The sequence below is a fragment of the Rana temporaria genome, chromosome 1 (genome assembly GCF_905171775.1).
Source record: "Rana temporaria chromosome 1, aRanTem1.1, whole genome shotgun sequence".
Lineage (NCBI taxonomy): Eukaryota > Metazoa > Chordata > Amphibia > Anura > Ranidae > Rana > Rana temporaria.
The window spans coordinates 249,986,559-250,005,540 of record NC_053489.1 but is presented as its reverse complement, the minus strand read 5'-3'; the positions used below and the strand labels follow the sequence as shown (position 1 = coordinate 250,005,540).

Sequence of the window (18,982 nt, the reverse complement as noted above, 5' to 3'; positions counted from 1 at the left end):
ATTACATGTGGCGATTACCCAGGGCAGTGGCGGAACTTTCAGGGTGCAGCAGTCTCACTTACAACTGGGCCCTGCCATTCTGCGGCTGTGGGGGGTCCCAAAACCCAGCATCTCCGACCAGGGCTGCCATCAGGGGGGTACAGGCATCACACCTGTAAGGGGCCCGAATGTCCCCAGGGGCCTGGTCGCCCCCCGGTAATCGGCGCAATGCAGGAGAGAGGGGAAAAAATTACACTTTGAATCTCTCGGCCGCGGTTAACAGGTAGTTAAATTGTTGGCAGCCCGCTCCCCCCCTCTCTGCTCGCGGCGATGAGATGAGACTTTAAAATGTTTGGCAATTTCAAATTTTCAGCAGCACCCAACCCCCCCCCATTCTCTGCTTCAGGGACCCCCAAAAAAAGCTGTATAAGGGGCCCCAAAATTTCTGATGGCAGCCCTGTCTCCGGCTTTCAGTTTGGGATGCAGTGGGGGGGGGGGGAGGGGTGTGAGCCAACGATCGGCAGCTCAATGGTGCCTGTGGGATCTCCCTGGGGCTTGTAGTTCTCTTCCCGAACGTATCCAGTGGAGAGGGGAGGGGCCCCCCGGGCAGCTATCAGTTTAACTCTTCAGTGTACAAGTGAGTCACTCTGCTTGTACACTGTTGCTGATAGCTGCCCAGGACCCCTCCCCTCTCCACTGAATACAATTGGGAGGAGAACTACAAGCCCCAGGGAAATCGTGGTCCACATACAGCTGCCGATCGCCCCCTCCCACCTCCCCCTGTGCTGGGGGTTGGAGGTGCACCCAAAAAGACTTGCAGCTGTAATTGCAGTGAAAGGTGGTTATACAAAGTATTGACTCAGGGGGGCTGAATACAAATGCACACCACACTTTTCACATATTGGAAGCAGAGAGAAAGGGTTCCTGGGAAATATAAGAACAAGTCAAGTGATTTAGTTCTCTAGCATCTACAAAAATCTTTACTAGAACTAAATGACATCAGAAGTATATTACAAATCAAGTAATCTTACTCATCTTCAAGTCAAGATTTGGTGATTTAGTAAAAACAGATGAGGCATTAAAAAGTAGAGAAATCCTCAATTCCAATTTTATTTGAGTATAAAGGATAAAAAATGACATGCCAATGTGTTTTGGGGGGAATGTATCCCTTTCATCAATGCTAATAGAAACACTATATAAAATGAAGACCTTGCGCACACTCTCTAGATGCTCACATCTCTCCTAGATGCCTTTCCTCCTGATAGTGGTGTTTCGGCAAAAATAAACACGTTCAGGAGCGTCAATTGCTTGGGCATTAATAAATTTCAGTGGCCAGAATAAATAATAATTCTGGCTACTGAAATTAATTCCCGCTCAAATGCTAAATGCAATGATTGTTAATGCGTGTTCAGGCGCTTTTTACAGGCATCATGCGTTTTTTCTGCCAAAACTCTGCGACTCTTGGGCGCACTAGCAGTGTTTTTCTTCTGACTCTAAACTCCTATGTGTGCATAAGCTAACATGTAGGGGAGTTTAGAGGCAGGAAAAACAATGCCAGACACCCCAAAAAGCAACTTTAAAATCATCTAGTGTGCATGAGGCCTAAGCATTAAAAGAGATGTGTGATAAACAGGTTATATACAGAGAATTTATATATTTATAATAACAAATAAATGATAAGAGACTCAAAACACAGTGATAAAATTATGAGAATAAGAGGACATAAGGGGAAAAGGCACACATATCTCTATGTGGAATTGGGAGAAAGGGTAACAAGAATAGGGGGTAGAAATGGAAAAAGGTAAGTGTACCTAGGGAATCAGAAGCTAAAAACAAATCTTTAACCATTCCCATCACTCTATTTTATTCTATTTTTGTACCATTACTCCTGTGTGCCAACAGAACTGTGCGTTCATTTTCTTTTGTCTCATTCTACAGTTTGGTACAGATACCTGAGCCTTATGACACAAGCCACACGCCAAAGGTAAATATTAAGTTCTAAAATATTACTAATACAATACTATTGTAAGTGTGATTGTAATACACAGCCTACAAATAGAGCTTATCGATGAACATGGGGCTGTCTATAACTCCTCAGCCACCTTACTAGAAAGAACATTTTCTAAGAGCCTATACCCCCTAATGTACATTTACATTACGGGTTTGAAGAGGTTTACTGAGGTTATGGTCGACAGCTCCAGCTTTTACAGCCAGAGATTCTCTTTCTGATAAAAGTGATCAAAGCGGCTGATTAGCTGCTGGATCGATTTTAAAGGCATCAAAAGGGGTTGCCCCCCCCCACACACACACCTCGCTTGCCAGTGTTTCTCAGGCTTAATCTTCTCAACGGTGAGCTCGGCGGCTGGCAACAGGGGTGAAAAGAGACCAGTTCATCTCTCCTCACCTATATGATTTAGGAGCACTGTCATGATGCCACTCGCAGTTTTTATTGCGGATGTAAACAATTTTTTTTTTGGAAAGCATCAGATCAATGGGTTTTGTTTATTTATCTGATGCTTTCAAGGGTGCGTGAGATATCTGGTCTTATAGACCCCAGATGTCTCCATAAAGAGGACCCGTCCTACTTTATTGTTCTCACAAAAAATGCAGTGAACACCATTTTATTCTATAGGGTCTTTGCTAAAAATATATATATACTTAATGTTTGGGGGTTCAAATTAGTTTTATAGCAAAAAAATACTGATTTAAACAAAAAGTGTCAGAAGAAGGGCTGGTCCTAAAGTGGGTAAAGGAACTCTGTACTGGCAGCTGCCATTGCAGTCTTCTTTCTAATACTAGTTGCCTGGCTGTCTCTGGCCTCATTTATTGATGAGAGAAGTCTGCATACTCAAAAACAACTGAAGCCTTATAAGAATATAAGAATTAGGCAAAAAAAAAAATGTCAGTAGAAGTTTCCTTTAAGCTAGCACAACAATATTCCTGACAACTAGAGGGGAGAATATAAATTGGTAGTATACGCTGCTCACTTGTACCTACAAATCTTCTTAGGTACAACTTCTTCTAAAGCAGACCTTGCCTTTTTTCGAATGAGAGGTGCATGTATTTGTCGTTGAGTGTAAAGCCTCGTACACACGACGGGCGAAACACATCGTTTTCCTCGTCGAGTTCCTTGTTAGGCTGTCGAGGAACTCGACAAGGCAAGTTTCTCCATTCCCGTCGAGGAAAAAGAAGACATGCTCTCTTTTTGGCTCGACGGGATCCTCGACAGTTTCCTCGTCGAAAAATGTACACACGACCGGTTTCCTCGTCAAAAAAAAAATCCCAGCAAGTTTCTTGCTGGTTTTTGCCGAGAAACTCAGTCGTGTGTACGAGGCCTTAGAATTCAAATTTTGCCATGCTTTGTCAGAGCTTCAATTTTCCATGCACTAGGAGTATTTAACAATCCAGAAGTGACAATCATAAACTTCTCAGCTACAACACTGGTGGTTGATAAATTCTTTCATTCAAGTAAATGAAATAGGAGTCCCTGTAGTATGAAAAGATAGACGGCTGCATTTTATTTTGAGCAGTCACAGGGCAGGACTCCTACTAATGGCTATTTCTTCTTTGTTTATTATAGAGTGATCTGCCTCTTCTTGCCACTGTTCTGTTATATTGTAAACCTAAAAGGGACCTTCACCCAATAACACAACCTTTGAACTCCTGCCTCCTCCTGGGTAATACTGATTTGGACAAGAGTACTTGCTATTTTAGTAAAAAATTCAGAAAACAGAAAAAAAATGCAGAAATGTAAACTGAACCTGTAAAAACATATAAGTAAAATGACATTTTAGACATACAGTTAAATGTACACAGTCCATACTACTTAGTGAGTCCGTTATGGTAGCTCAATTGTGGCCTAATTGCAGCTCCCTTTGATGGAGGAGTATTAAGAAAAAATACACCTTTTTTTAGTTTGTGGTATAATATTACATTCCAATTAATTAATTCTTTAATAATCCCCACTGAGAAATTGGCACACACTTGGATTATTATTATTATACAGGATTTATATAGCGCCAACAGTTTGCACAGCACTTTACATCAGGAAAGACAGTACAGTCAAAGTACAATTCAATACAGGAGGTGTCACATTTGGCACCTTTCAGGGGGGAGGGGGTGCAGATACCTGTCTAAGACAGGTATTTGCACCCACTTCCGGGGAACAACCCGTGCGGCAGACACGCCCCTACCTGAACCCCCCTACTGTCTCCTAGGAAATACACTGTTCCCAAGAGAGAGCAGGGGCCAGTCACCGTGCGGCGCGCTACTCGCGCATGCGCAGTAGCTAACTGGGCAGTGAAGCCGCAACGCTTCACTTCCTGATTCCCCAACCGATGATGGCGGCAGGTGCAGCCGAGGGACGAGCGATTGCTCAGCCTCGGCTGACGACATTGCGGGCGCACTGGACAGGTAAGTGTCCATTTTTTAAAAGTCAGCAGCTGCAGTATGTGTAGCTGCTGGCTTTTAAAAAAAATAAAAATTTGGCGGAACCTTCGCTTTAAACACAAAAAATCATGCCACACTCTTCATGTGTTATGCAGCCTGACAAGTAAAGATTGTGAGGCTTCAATTTGGAGTAACATATAACTAAAGACAAAACATATTTCTTTTAGTTTTGGATAAAGGGAGATTTGCCCTCTCTATTTGTCCTGTTTACCATTATCTTCACAGGTGAAAGAAAATCCCAAATTATGGGTTGTCCTCAGAACAGAAATAGAGGGAAAATCTTCCAATGGGGACACAATCAGGGATTTTCTCACTTTGGAGGGATTTGGTCTTACTTCCTGTTTTGGCTATGTGGGATAGGAAGTAAAGGGAAATCTCCTGGCAGAGGTTATAACCCTCCCTTACTCTATCCAAAAAGTTTTGCATTTAGTTCTACTTTAAGGGACCATTCAAACCTTGGTGTCCTGATGCAGGCCATGTATTATGTCTCAATGGTAGAAGGCCTTTCTATAGAAATGAATGCACAGAAGAAGGTACTTGACTTTGCAGTGTGCGGCTGTGTGACTCTCAGTAAATTGCGCACCATGGATCTGGCGGCAGCATTGACAGCAGTATGAATTGGCGGGTCTGGCCTGTGTTGCATTAAAGAATAGTTGTACAAAGATGGAATTACCCTTTAAACACATTTAGATTTAGTTTATACTTGCTTCAAAACAGGACTTCGGACAGGCTTTGTTAAAGCTCTCTAAACGCCAGTCAAAGCCCCTGTCACTAAATAAAATAATTAGCTTAGTCCTGTTTACACCTTGCATTTGCTTTGCTTCGAAAATTATATCCCATGCCGCTTTAGTGGTGCTTTAAAGCATCTGCAAAGCCTCCATAGAAGTCTATGACAAAGCTTGCTTAAAGCACCTAAAGCTTTTGAGAGGCTTTTATTCAGCTTTAGCGTCACTTTGTTTTAGTAAAATTGCAGGCATGAGATATCATGAGATATCAACACAGAGCATCTGCCAAGCTTCATATAAAGCTTCAAAAAGGCATAATCGAAACACCACTGAAGCATCACAGAAGCATTAAAAACACATCAAACAGGCATGTTGAAGCAGTAGGCACTTTAATGTGTGTTTAAGTCTAAGAAAGTATAAATAAACCCTTAAAGTGAACCTAAAGTAGAGCATGAAGACCCAATCCATGATAGCAGCACCAGGTACCTTGCACTTAAGGCTTGTTATCCGACTGAGTCCATAGGGTGCTGTGAGTCCCTGGGCACTCTGATATGAGCAAATCAACCCAGTTTCATGGTAAAGGAGACTGACCCCACCTTTTCTTGCTTGCCTCCTAAGTTTCACGACTAGTCCGTGTGAAAAGCCAAAAACGAGGATTAAAATCCAGCTATTGATCCAGCTCGATTGATATATGTATATCAGATTGTCCATGGATTTGGCCATCTGGGGAGACTGAACTGGATAATGGATCCCAATCACAGGCACTTGGAGGTGTTTACTATACGCTGCGGATTAGGGATTTATTTTCTACTCCATATTTACTTTAATCATATCCTAATTACATGACCTTTAGGCCTCATTTAGACTTGCGGTTAGGGGGACCGCAAAAAATGCGCGGCTGAGGATGCAATAGGCATCAGAGGGAGATGCTTACATGTTGCGAAGCTACCTCGCAACCGTGGCTAAATTGACCCAACATGTAGCGCTGCGCAAACTGTTGGCGCTATATAAATCCTGTATAATAATAATAATGTAGCAATCAGCGGCCATCAAGCCCACCAAATGCTACATATGCAAGTTAATGGGAAGCAATGCAAATACCCCATAACAGCATGCGCTGCACGCTGTTGCGGCACGATTGTCGGCAAAAATGTACTTAAAACAGGCGGTGAGGAGGCATCTCAGTGCTTCCTCACTGCCTAGCCTCTGGAGTACAGTCCGGTAGCGGATTGGGCTTCAGAGGCAAGGGAGATTTAGACGCATGTCTAAATCTACCCTGAAGCCTCGTACACACGACCGAGGAACTTGACGGGCGAAACACATCGTTTTGCTCGTCAAATTCCTCGTTAGGCTGTCGAGGATCTCGGCGAGCCAAATTTTTCCATTGCCGTCCAGGAAAAAGAAGACATGCTCTCTTTTTGGCTCGACGAGATCCACGACAGTTTCCTCGTCGAAAAGTGTACACACGACCGGTTTCCTCTGCAAAAAAAAAACAGCAAGTTTCTTGCTGGTTTTTGCCGAGAAACTCGGTCGTGTGTACGAGGCCTTAGAAGTTACATACGTGATGTCAATGAATACTTATGTCACATAGATTGCCAGATACACCGACACAGACCTTGCACCGTGGGTTTTAAATGAACCAAGATCTCCTGGGATGAAGCATAAAAGTAACAACCTGTGTGAGAAAAAATAAAATGTCACTGAAATAAAATATGAGTGCAATTGGTTTAAAAGATTGTGTTCATTCCCTGTTGAATATCCAATTAAAAACGAGTTAGCAGAAGTTCTTTTAGAAGAATGAGAAGAATGAGATTCCAAATGCAGGAAGACCAAGAAGGACTGGAGCTTTCCTCAAATTTGACAAAGTGGACTGGTACGCGGTTCTCGCAGGTTACATACACTATTCCTGTCATTGCTTTCTGGTTGTAGGCACAACTTGGAGCCGACTGAGATTTAAGCAGCTTGCAATCTGTTAGCTTCAAGGATCCACTACTGCTAACAACTGTAGAAGGCACGTATGACGAACACATGGAACGCACTTTCCTTGCATCGGTATCATGGATGAAAGTGTTGCGAAATCTACAAGTATTCCTATTGAGATTCCGTCCGCTTATGGTGAGGTTGCAGTTTATGTTCTCTTGATCTTGAACAATGTGCTTGTCCTTAAATGTGTTGTAGTTCTGACATCTAATTATAGACAAGCTGCCAAAAATGGCAAAAAGAAAGACGGCAAACCAACCCAATGACATCTTGATCTTGAAAAGAAAAGAAACAGAAAAGACAGTCACTATCTGCCAGACCAGTCTGCAAAACATTCACATGGCCAACCCTAACCTATGGCCAGGGCTGCTATTAGAAATCATGGGGTTCCATACAGCCTAACTGACAGGACCCCCCTGAAAATATCTAATTATTTTCTTGCTAAAATGCAACGGTCAGGACTCTACTCCACGTTTTTCTGGGTCTGCCCAAAACTGGAGGGAGATACGGCGGATAGCACAGTAATTTACGAAGTATAACCTCCCAGAAGATCCAGCCTTATTTTTGTTACATGTCTCAAGCATGCCGGGGAAAACATATAGTAAATTCATTTTGCGCCATCTTATTAATGCTGCTAGATTACGTATCTTACGGCAGTGGAGAGATACGAGCCCCCCCACAATACAGGGCTCAGCTTAGTGAAATGGGGGGCTGCAGCATGAGAGAAGGTTTTCTACCTTAAAGGGGTTTTTAAAGGTAAAAAATGTTTCCCCTAAATAGCTTCCTTTACCTTAGTGCAGTCCTCCTTCACTTACCTCATCCTTCCATTTTGCTTTTAAATGTCCTTATTTCTTCTGAGAAATGCTTACTTCCTGTTCTTCTGTCTGTAACTCCACACCGTAATGCAAGGCTTTCTTCCTGGTGTGGAGAAAGCCTCTTGAGGGGGTGAGCAGGAGTGTCAGGACACCCACTAACACACAGCTCCTTTCTCTATCTGCAAAGTAGAGAGTGTCCTGACCCTCCTGCTCGCCCCCTCAAGCAGGGCTCAAGTCCTGCGGGAACGCAGTCCCTTCACTTTTTTCACAGCAGGAACCCAGTTCCCTTTGCAGGACTAGAGCAGCTGAGAGCAGCCGAGCCGCCCGAGCCAATCCTTCACTAAGCGGCGATGCCCAGCTCGAGTCACTGTCAGGGGAAGGCGAACCTTAGTAATCCTTTATGTTACTGGCCGCTTCCTGTATATGGATTCATCGGGTAGTGTGCGGGTATTCCGTCACTTCCTCGATGCCGCAATGTCTCCTGGGAGCTTTTGTCATTGTTCCCAGGAGACATTGCGGAGGTCTGCCGCGGGATTTAGAAAGAAGCTTCTTTCTAAATCCCGCGATAACTCGCGGCTGACCTCCGCAATGTCTCCTGGGAACAATGACAAAAGCTCCCAGGAGACATTGCAGCATCGAGGAAGTGACGGAATACCCGCACACTACCTGATGAATCCATATACAGGAAGCGGCCAGTAACATAAAGGATTACTAAGGTACAGTGGATCGAAAAAAAGAAACATGCGGTTTAGTAATTATGCATATGAGCGTATCATTTTTTTTTTTTTGGTGGGGGAGTGGATCATGGGTGGGAGTTCCCACACTTTTTTCCCCAGGACTTGACCCCTGCCCTCAAGAGGCTTTCTCCACACCAGGGAGAAAGCCTTGCATTACGGTGTATAGTTACAGAAAGAAGAACAGGAAGTGAGGATTTCTCAGAAGAAATAAGGACATTTAAAAGCAAAATGGAAGGATGAGGTAAGTGAAGGAGGACTGCACTAAGGTAAAGGAAGCTATTTAGGGAAAAAATTGTACCTTTACAACCCCTTAATGCATAGAATGCATTAAAGCGGGAGTTCTCCCATAAATGTTTTTTTTAACTTCGATTCCCTTAGATGGATGCTCATTGTGTCTAGGGGAATCGGCTAGTTGTTTTAAAACCCGAGCAGTACTTACCGTTGTAGAGGGCGATCTTCTCCGCCGCTTCCGGGTATGGGTCTTCGGGAGCGGGCGTTCCTTCTTGATTGACAGTCTTCCGACGGTCGCATCCATCGCGTCACGAGTAGCCGAAAAAAGCTGAACGTTGGTGCGGCTCTATACTGCGCCTGCGCACTGACGTTCGGCTACTTTCGGAAAATCGTGACGCCATGGATGCGACCGTCGGAAGCCTGTCAATCAAGAAGCAACGCCCAGTCCCACAGCCCATACCCGGAAGTGGCGGAGAAGATCGCTCTCTAAAAAGGTAAGTACAGGTTCGATTTTAAAACAACTAGCCGATTCCCCTAGACTAAATGAGCATCAATCTAAGGGTAAAAACAGCATTTTAGCGGTGAACCTCCGCTTTAAGGTGAAAAACCACAAGGGTTTACAACCCCTTTAATTCTTCCCAAATATAACCATACAGCTCGGCTTTGAGGAACAGAACAGGGACAAGTGCACACAAGCTGCATTCAGGGTTGTATGCTCACACAAGTCTGGCGTATACCTGCATACAGCTATTCAGTACTAGGAGTGGCCATGTGCTGCAGCTTTGTCTCTCGGGTGCAGAAGTACACCCATTATTCACTTTGTACAGTCTAAGGCTCCCATGTGCCTGAGGCCTAAAGCTGGCCATACATTATACAATTGTCTTATTCGATTTGCATTAGATTTACCTTCAACTATGTAATGCAAGGGCCTGTCTGATTGCATACAAACTGAAAGTGTTTAGGTTTGACCTCATATTGTATGGTTTTGGTAAATCTAAAGGAAAATTATACGAGAAAATTGTATAATATATGGCCAGCCTAAAGCCTAGTACATACAGGTTGAATGTCGGGCTGCATTGGCTGGTTCAATAGAAGCCGGCCGACATTCAGCCTGTGTGTACTGCTGGCCGGCTTCTGTCGATGGGGCATGACCGAAAAAGGTTAACAAGAAATACTACACTGTGTAAGAAAACAATAGCAAGCTATGGGTGGCCATTGTTTACTCTCCCCTTTTCAGTAGGAGGACACGTCTCATCACACACACAATTATGTAGGACTCACTTGTGGCTACGTCAATGTGAACGCTTCATATGCTGTGTAGGGGTCTTGATGTCTCTTCCTCTGCAGGAGAAGTCTGTCTTGTATCTTTACACAGCACACATCTGTTCCAATTCATGCCTGTGGGCCCAGAGCAGGACCTCCTCCCTTGGTGAGTCACTACTAGTGATATTTTAGGCCTTTCCAGCAAAGGACTTCTTCTTCTGTATTCCATGGATGACACCCCCTAGTGCCAGGAGAGAGAAAAACCTTCTCCATGACACCGTACTGTACTACTGTTCAATCAATCTTCTCAATGTACTAGAATGCCATCTACACACAGCTGCCCTTGCTACTTTGTTTCTCCTGACCTTGAAAAGGTGAAAAAAAAAAAAACATTAACTGCACAATAAAATGCTGTTTTGTAATGTTATTTCCATTTATAATTAATATTGATTCGCTGATTTATATTTAGAACAACAAAAAAAAAAATGTTTAATATATTTTAGCCTACCAGTCCTTAGATGTGGTGGCTGCATTTGTTTTCTTTTTTTAGGCTAAACACATTTTCTGCAATACAGAAATATACCGCTTTCCAGAAAGGTAATGGTGTTTATTTACTAAACCTAGAGAGTGGAAAATCTGGTGCAGCTCTGCATAGAAACCAATCAGCTTCCATGTTTCTTTGTCAAAGAGTAATTGAATAAGCTGAATTTAGAAGCTGATTGACTAGCTTGGACAGCTGCACCAGATTTTGCACGCTCCAGTTTAACGGGTGTTCAAGTCTATGGGGCATCAGATGTCAACGGTGACCGCTGGCATCCAATCCGATCCGCTAAAATCAGACGTTTGGCAATACATCGCCATCCGTCCTGGCGGATCGGATCGGGTGAGATCTGATGAAAACGGACATGCTGTCCGTTTTTGTCCGATCTCTCCATAGGCAAGCAGCGGCACTCGACAAGCCCCTTCCCGCTCAGTGAGCAAAGAGGGACCTGTCATCCGCCGGCTCAGCGGAGATCAACTGAGAGATCTCCCGCTGAGCTGGCGGACGCCGCTGACGGACTCGTCCCCATGTAGAAGGGGCCTTAGTAACTCAATCCCAGTGTCTTTGTCACTTCCTATTCACTGAACTGATATATCAAACAATGGGGGTTATTTACTAAAGTAGGGTGACCAGACATCCCCGGTTTCAGGGGACAGTCCCCTGATTGCGGACACTGTCCCCGGACCAAGTCTGTCCCTGGTTTTGTCCCCAGATTGGATTTAATAGGGGGCAGGGGCAATTTCAAAGACAATCAGTGCAGAGTTAAAATAAAAAAAATTTAATTACACCCCCCTGCTCCGCTGTGCCTACTAGCATAGGGGGGTATATATTTTTTCCAATTATCTGTGCCCCTTTCTGATGATCATGTGCTGGTCGGAGCGGAGGGATTATTTCTTCAGTTTCGGGTGCATGCCCATTCAGCTTCGCTCGCATGTTCTTCTGCCTTGGCTCAAGTCCTGGCCAGCTGCCTGCCTATCTTCTTGCCTTCCTTGGCGGAATGATCTTCCTCCATTCCCCATCCAGTAGTAGCCGAGGGCCCGAAGAGTAAGACTTGAGAGGCTGTGAGGCGGGCGGCGACGGGCAGAGAGTCGCTGATTGCCGCCATTACTAGTAAAGAAAATATGTCCCCGGATTTCATTTTAAGAATCTGGTCACCTTATACTAAAGGCAAATCCACTTTGCACTACAAGTGAAAACTACAATTGCAAAGTACACTTGGAAGTGTAGTCGCTGTAGATCTGAGGGGGACATACAAGGAAAATAAAAAACAGCATTTTAGCTTCCACATGATTGGATAATAAAATCAGCAGAGCTTCCCCTCATTTCAGATCTACCCCTCAGATTTACAGCGACTGCACTTCCAAGTGCACTTTCAGTGCAATTTCAAATGCACTTTGCAATTGTAGTTTGCACTTGTAGTACAAAGTGGATTTGCCTTTCGTTAATAACCCCCATTTTATTTACGAAAGGCAAATCCACTTTGTACTACAAGTGCAAACTACAATTGCAAAGTGCATTTGAAATTGCACTTGGAAGTGCAGTCGCTGTAAATCTGAGGGGTAGATCTGAAATGAGGGGAAGCTCTGCTGATTTCATTATCCAATCATGTGGAAGCTAAAATGCTGTTTTTTTTTTCCTTGCATGTCCCCCTCGGATCTACAGCGACTGCACTTCCAAGTGCACTTTGTACTTGTAATGCAAAGTGGATTTGTCTTTCATAAATAACCCCCATTGTGTTCTCCCGGCGGGGTGGGGTGTAGGGGAAGCCGTCCCTGCCAGGAGAACACATTGATTACTGCTAGCAGCTATAATAGCAATGATTACATGTAAAACTCCACAGGCTGGTTGTACCCCAGTTGATTGATTGATTCGAATCCCTGTGATCTACCGTGCTGGTTCCAGCTATCTTGAAAGTTCCAGCGCATGCGCAAGCTGATGTGCTGAGACAGTTCCAGCTAACGGGAAAGTTCCTACAAGGACTGCGCAGGCGCAAACTTGCTGACGGAAATCTCCGAACCTCGGCGGGCATCCAGGGCGACGTTGATTTCGAGGTAAGTGGCCAGTCGGCCTCACATCCTCGCTTCGCTCGGACGGCTCGCTCGGCCTCCTGGCCCTTTTTTTAACATCCTCCAATCCACGGGGTTGTTAAAGAATGAGCCTGGATGCCGGGCGAGGTTCAGAGATTTCCGTCGGGAAGTTTGCGCCTGCGCAGTCATTGAAGGAACTTCCCTGTTAGGGGAACATTGAGGACAAGTCACCGGCTGGTCCCTGCTGAACCATCTATGGCGGGCTTAAGGCTAGGTTCACATTGATGCGGCTCTGCAAGTTGTGTTTTGCATGGGCACGGCAGCCCATTAATTTGAATGGGCTTCCGTGTCTCCTGAAGCACAGGGAAAAGGTCCCTGCACCATTTCTGGAATTGAGCCTGCATGGGAACCGCTTGTGCAGTGTGGTTCCCAGTGAGTATGGTGTGCCATTAGGATTAATAGGACCCGCACGTCCAGTGTGTTTTTCTGGGTGGGGAGTTGTAGCTGGGGAACAGGTGCGGACCTGCAGGGAGAACCACTGGTACAGATGTGAACCTAGCCTAAAGCAGGATTAACCACTTGCTTACTGGGCACGTAAACCCCCCTCCTGCCCAGGCCAATTTTCAGCTTTCAGGACTGTCACTCTGATAAAAAAATTCAGTCACACGACACTGTACCCAAATGACTTTTTTTCCCCACAAATAGAGCTTTCTTTTGGTGGTATTTGATCAGCCCAAGTTTTTTTTTTTGCAAACAGGTAATTTTTCTCCTTCATTGATGTACGCTGATGAGGCTGCATTGATGGGCACTAAAGTGGCACTGATGGGCGGGACCGAAGGGCACTGATAGGTTGCACAGATGGGTGGCAGTGATCGGCACTGGTAGGTGGCACTGATCTGCATTGTTATGCACTGTGGGCACTGGCAGGTGGTGCTGGTGGGCACAGATGAGATGGCTGTGCATCTTCCTCATTGGGACGATGTCCCTTGCACAGAAGCTGGTGATCGGCTTTTTTTTCGATTACCGATCTTCCATTTACATCACACGATCAGCTGTCATTGGCTGACGTGGTCGGGATCCGGGATCGGCCCCTTACTCCGATCTGTGATTATCTGAGTCTCATTGACTTAAAGGATATGGAAAATATGTATTAATGTATGAAATATTGTATGCCTGATGAACACTCTATCCCAGTGATGGAGAACCTTGGCACCCCAGATGTCTTGGAACTACATTTCCCATGATGCTCAACTACACTGCAGAGTGCATGAGCATCATGGGAAATGTAGTCCCAAGACATCTGGAGTGCCAAGGTTCTCCATCAGTGTCTGTGTCAGGGTTTGCTCCTCATGCATGCATGCTTTAATCCCTAATCTTTCGATTTTTGGGACTTTAAATGAGGCATTAAACCTGTAGGTCAAATGTCTCCATCCCTATTAATATAGCAAAAAGAGAAAGGACGTTGGCAAGTGTGTTGGTGAGAGCAGATGGTGTTGGGATGGTAGAAGCTGTAGTGGAGAGAGTAGAGTATTTAGGTAATGGCAGGTGCAGTGGTAAGAGTGAGATGGGGATAGGTGTCAGGTATAATTATGAGGTAGGAGATGAGCTTCTGGGATTAAGGAGCAAGCGGGGGGGATCAGCAAGCTGGTGTGGTCATGAGAGCAAAAATGGAAGAATGATGGTGGTCAGGTGCATTGAGGCTCCATTCACACTAATGCATTTTTTGATGCATTTTGCAGAAATGCAGGGACATTTTTTAACATGGTTTCCTATGGAACATGTTCACATCAATGCTTTTTTGTGCCTCAGCGATTTGGGACACTGTTACTGGCTGCACTTGTCTGGTTATACTGTACTATACTGGTGTGGCAGCTATCAGGAACACCATTTCTGGCTTAAACTGGCTCTGGTAAAGCTATCAATCAGAACACTGTTACTGGCTTCACTGGCTCTGGTGACACATGCACTGGTGTGGCTAGTGATTACAACAATGTTTCTGACTGGCTCTGGTGATGATGGCGCTGCTAGTGATCAGAAGACTGTTGCTGGCTTAAACCAGTTCTGATGACACTGCCACTAAACATTGTGACTGGCTGCAATATTCTGGTGACACTGTGAATGGTGTGGCTATGATCAGGAGCACAATTGCTGGCCTACACTTGTCTGATGACACTGGCGTGTCAGCGATCAGGGACACTGTGGCTGACTGGACTGATCTGGTGATACTGTGACTGGTGTGGTAGCAATTAGGAACACTGTGGCTGGCTGCACTAGTCTAGTGACATTGCGACTGGTGTGGCGGTGGTAAGGAACATTGTTGCAGGCTTACACTGGTCTGGTGATACTGGCACTGGTGTGTCATGATTAGGGACAATGTGGCTATCTGCAGTGGTCTGATGACACTTTGGTGTGGCAGCAATTAGGAACGCTGTTGCTGGCTGCACTGGTGTGGCGGCTTTCAAGGACACTGTGACTGGTGTGTCCGGCAATCAGGAACACTGTTGCTGGCTGATGCTTACACTGGTGTCACTGGGACTGGTGTGGAGAGGAACAGGAACACTGTGGCTGGTTGCATGTGTCTGGAGACACTGGTAAAGGTTAGTGACCAGGGACACTGTGGCTGGCTGTACTTTTCTGGTTACACTGTGTACTCATCATGTGGCCAGTAATCAGGGATGCTGTGGTTGGCTGCATTTGTCTGGTTATACAGTGCTGGTGTGGCGGCATCAGCATCAATCTGGTGACACTGTTACTTCTCAGGCTGGGTTCACACGGATACTACACGACAGTCATACGACTATCATCCTACTTTGCTCTGCGACATCGGTCCTACATTGGTCCGACATCCATCCGACTTTCATGAACAGGATACTACTTTGATCCGACTTTGTAATAGTCTGACTTGTCCTTTGACCAATCAAAACAATCCCAGGGTGAGATAAAAATCCTTTTACTGCTGCTGTAATCACATGTCCAAAGGAGAAAGAAGATTTGCTGTCCAAGGCCCTCGGCAAAGTGTTCCAAAGGGAACACTTTGCCAACCTCCATTCAGTTGGAGCAGAACCACTTGGCCTTTAGGAGAAAGATCAAAACCCACCTCTTCTGAGCTCAAGGGAGAAGTGGTCAAACAAGCGCCCAGAGGCGATTCAGTTCGCATGTGTAGCGCTATATACATTTTTCACTCACTCACATGTCGGATGTCAAAAGTCGGATAGTAAGGACAAGGCTCCTACTTTGGTCCGACTTCAATGATATTCGATGGTCTGAAGTAAAATCAAAGTCGGACCAAAGTAGTACAGGGAGCATTTTCAAAGTCGGACCGACTTGTGTCAGACCAGTTAAAACGGCTCTCATAGGGAAACATTGATTTTCACACGTCATGCAACATGTGCTTCCAAGGTCGGAGTGTTTGTCGGACAAGTGTGAACCCAGCCTAATAGTAAATAGGTGTGTGAGAGGAAACAGAAAACTTTAAAATGTGATGTGCAATTGCTTTGATTAGTAAGAGCAATCACGTTAATGGGCCAGGGTGATTCAAGGTGAACGAACCCTTTAACATCACAACACAATAGAATATTAGCCTTTGGATGCACATTGCTTCTATAAACCATTCCAGAACTTTTCAGGTAAGTAAATATCACAACTTTATTTTTTACAATTAAAAATGTATTGGTAACGTTAAGTTGTAAATAAATCCTCTAGTGACAATAGCAGATCTTTTGTGAATAAATGCCTAATTAATCTCTACAGACTTTCCAAACTCTAAAGCTATAAAGTCTGAAGTACAAAGATGGTAATAGAAACTGCCTTAAAAAACCTTAGAAAAGAGAGGAGAAAATCCACGTAGTGCAAAAAAAAAATACGATAATCACCGAAGGCAGGGTAGATTACAATCTCTAACTAATCCCTCCATCCATCATCATCTACTTTATAAAACCCTTGCCCTGTAACGATGATGTGGTAGGAACAATATCCATTTCATCCCGATTGGGAGAAATGTGACACTGGAATCTGAGTTTGTTTTATTGGGTTTTTCTTTCGTGCCAAATTTTGCCATCCCCTTCTTTTTCTTCTTAATCCTAGTATTATACCTTTTCTCCATGGCTGGCAACCTTCTCACCCTCACTCTAGTCTTCTCGGATCAGCAACTACACAGCCCCATGTATTTATATATAATTTGTCCATTTTGGATATTTGTTTTATCAATACCACAGTCCCTAAAATGCTTCAAGGTTTCCTGCCTGGTGGAAAGACCATCTCCCTGCTGGCATGCTTTGTACAGTCTTATACTTTCTTCTTTGTAGGGGTATCAACTTTCATCCTCTTGGCCATTATGTCATTTGACCGTTTTGTTGCCATTTGCCACCCTTTACATTACCCAGCTATCATGCATCAAAAACTGTGCATTAAGCTCATGCTCATTGCAAGCGTATTTATTTTGGCTTTTTTGGCTGTATTTATTCCATCCATCAGGATAATGAGACTTCCCTTTTGTTCCAATCTTGTGAACCATTTCTTCTGTGATGTCATCCCCTTGTTAATGAATTCTTGCATCAACACAAGCTCAATTCAGCTGCAGGAAATTGTCGCTTCATCCATTACACTAATTAGTTCTCTACTAGTCACTCTGATCTCCTATGTATATATAGTGAAGACTATTTTAAATATTCCATCTATAGAGGGAAGGAAAAAAACATTCTCCACATGTTCTTCCCATGCATTGGTAGTATCCTTAGCCTATGGCAGCTGTATTTTTACATATATAAAACCAACTCAGAGCCAATTCAAGGACTATGATAAAATGGTTGCATTTTTAACTACTGTCGTTGTACCATTGCTTAACCCTTATGTGTATACACTAAGGAATGAGAAAGTGAGAAAAATCATCAAACAGAACTATATAAAAAAAATACCCTTTTCTCTGTTAAAGACTATGGGCTAGATTCAGAGAGAATTTACGCCGGCGTATCTATTGATACGCCGCGTAAATTCAAATCTGCGCCGACGTATCTTTCTGTATTCAGAAAGCAAGATACGTGGAAATTTGCCTAAGATTCGACTGGCGTAAGTCTCTTACGCCGTCGTATCTTAGTTGCATATTTACGCTGGCCGCTAGGTGGCGCTTCCGTCGTTTTTGGCGTAGAATATGCAAATTACCTAGATACGCCGATTCACAAACGTACACGCGCCCGGCAGAATTTTTTACGTCGTTTGCGTAAGGCTTTTTACGGCGTAACGTTGCTCCTGCTTCTATGTTAAGTATGGACGTCGTTCCCGCGTCAAATTTTGAATTTTTTACGTCGTTTGCGTAAGTTGTTCGCGAATAGGGCTGGACGTAATTTACGTTCACGTCGAAAGCAATGACGATTTGGGGCGGAATTTCGAGCATGCGCACTGGGATTCTTTCACGAACGGCGCATGCACCGCTCGTAAAAAACGTAAAATACTTGCGCCCTAATTTACGGCGGCGGAACGTATCGGAGGTACGTTACGCCCGCACAAGATTACGCTGGGCTACCTGAATCTAGCCCTATATACACATAATTGTAAAATGGAAATGGGACACGATACACACAACTGTCATCTATTACACACTAATCTTCATGTACATGATACAGCATATATTACAAGTACAAAAGAACACAGAATTCCCCCATTTGCACCATACTATAGTATATACTGAATGTGAAGTCCTGTAATATAAAAAGGACAATTACATTTTTTTTCAACACAGATGGTTTCCTACAACAATCACATGCAATACAGTAAGGCCCCGTACACACGGTCGGTTTGGTCCGATGAGAATGAACCGAAGTTCATTTTCATCGGACCAAACCGACCGTGTGTATAGGCTATCGGTCTGGTTTCCTTCGGTCCAAAACTTCTAAACATGCTTCAAAACCGAACCGATGGACCGCTGCCCCATCGGACCAAACCGATGGTTAGTACAGAAAAGCATCGGTTCAAAACCCGCGCATGCTCAGAATCAAGTCGACGCATGCTTGGAAGCATTGAACTTTGTTTTATTCAGCACGTCGTGTGTTTGACGTCACCGCGTTCTGACCCGATCGGATTTTGGACTGATGGTGTGTACACATATCAGGCCGTACGGCCACTTCAGAGGTAAACCGATGAAAACGGTCCGACGGGCCAGTCTCACCGGTTTGGTCCGACCGTGTGTACGGGGCCTAAGTCCCCTACATACGAACATTCAACTTGCAAACTTTCAAAGATA

The 18,982-nt window shown here is 44.4% G+C and overlaps 1 long non-coding RNA gene and 1 pseudogene across 1 annotated transcript; one reads left to right on the top strand and one right to left on the bottom strand.

Annotated features, from left to right (window-relative positions):
* Positions 1-7,128: 7,128 nt before the first annotated feature.
* On the bottom strand, positions 7,129-10,380 carry LOC120940558. The gene is made up of 2 exons (XR_005749449.1): positions 10,198-10,380; positions 7,129-7,408 (listed from the first exon to the last, which is right to left on the bottom strand). It is a non-coding gene; the product is annotated as an uncharacterized LOC120940558 (long non-coding RNA).
* A 6,406-nt stretch (positions 10,381-16,786) lies between these two features.
* Positions 16,787-17,689, top strand: LOC120909914 (annotated as a pseudogene).
* The last annotated feature ends 1,293 nt before the right edge of the window (positions 17,690-18,982 follow it).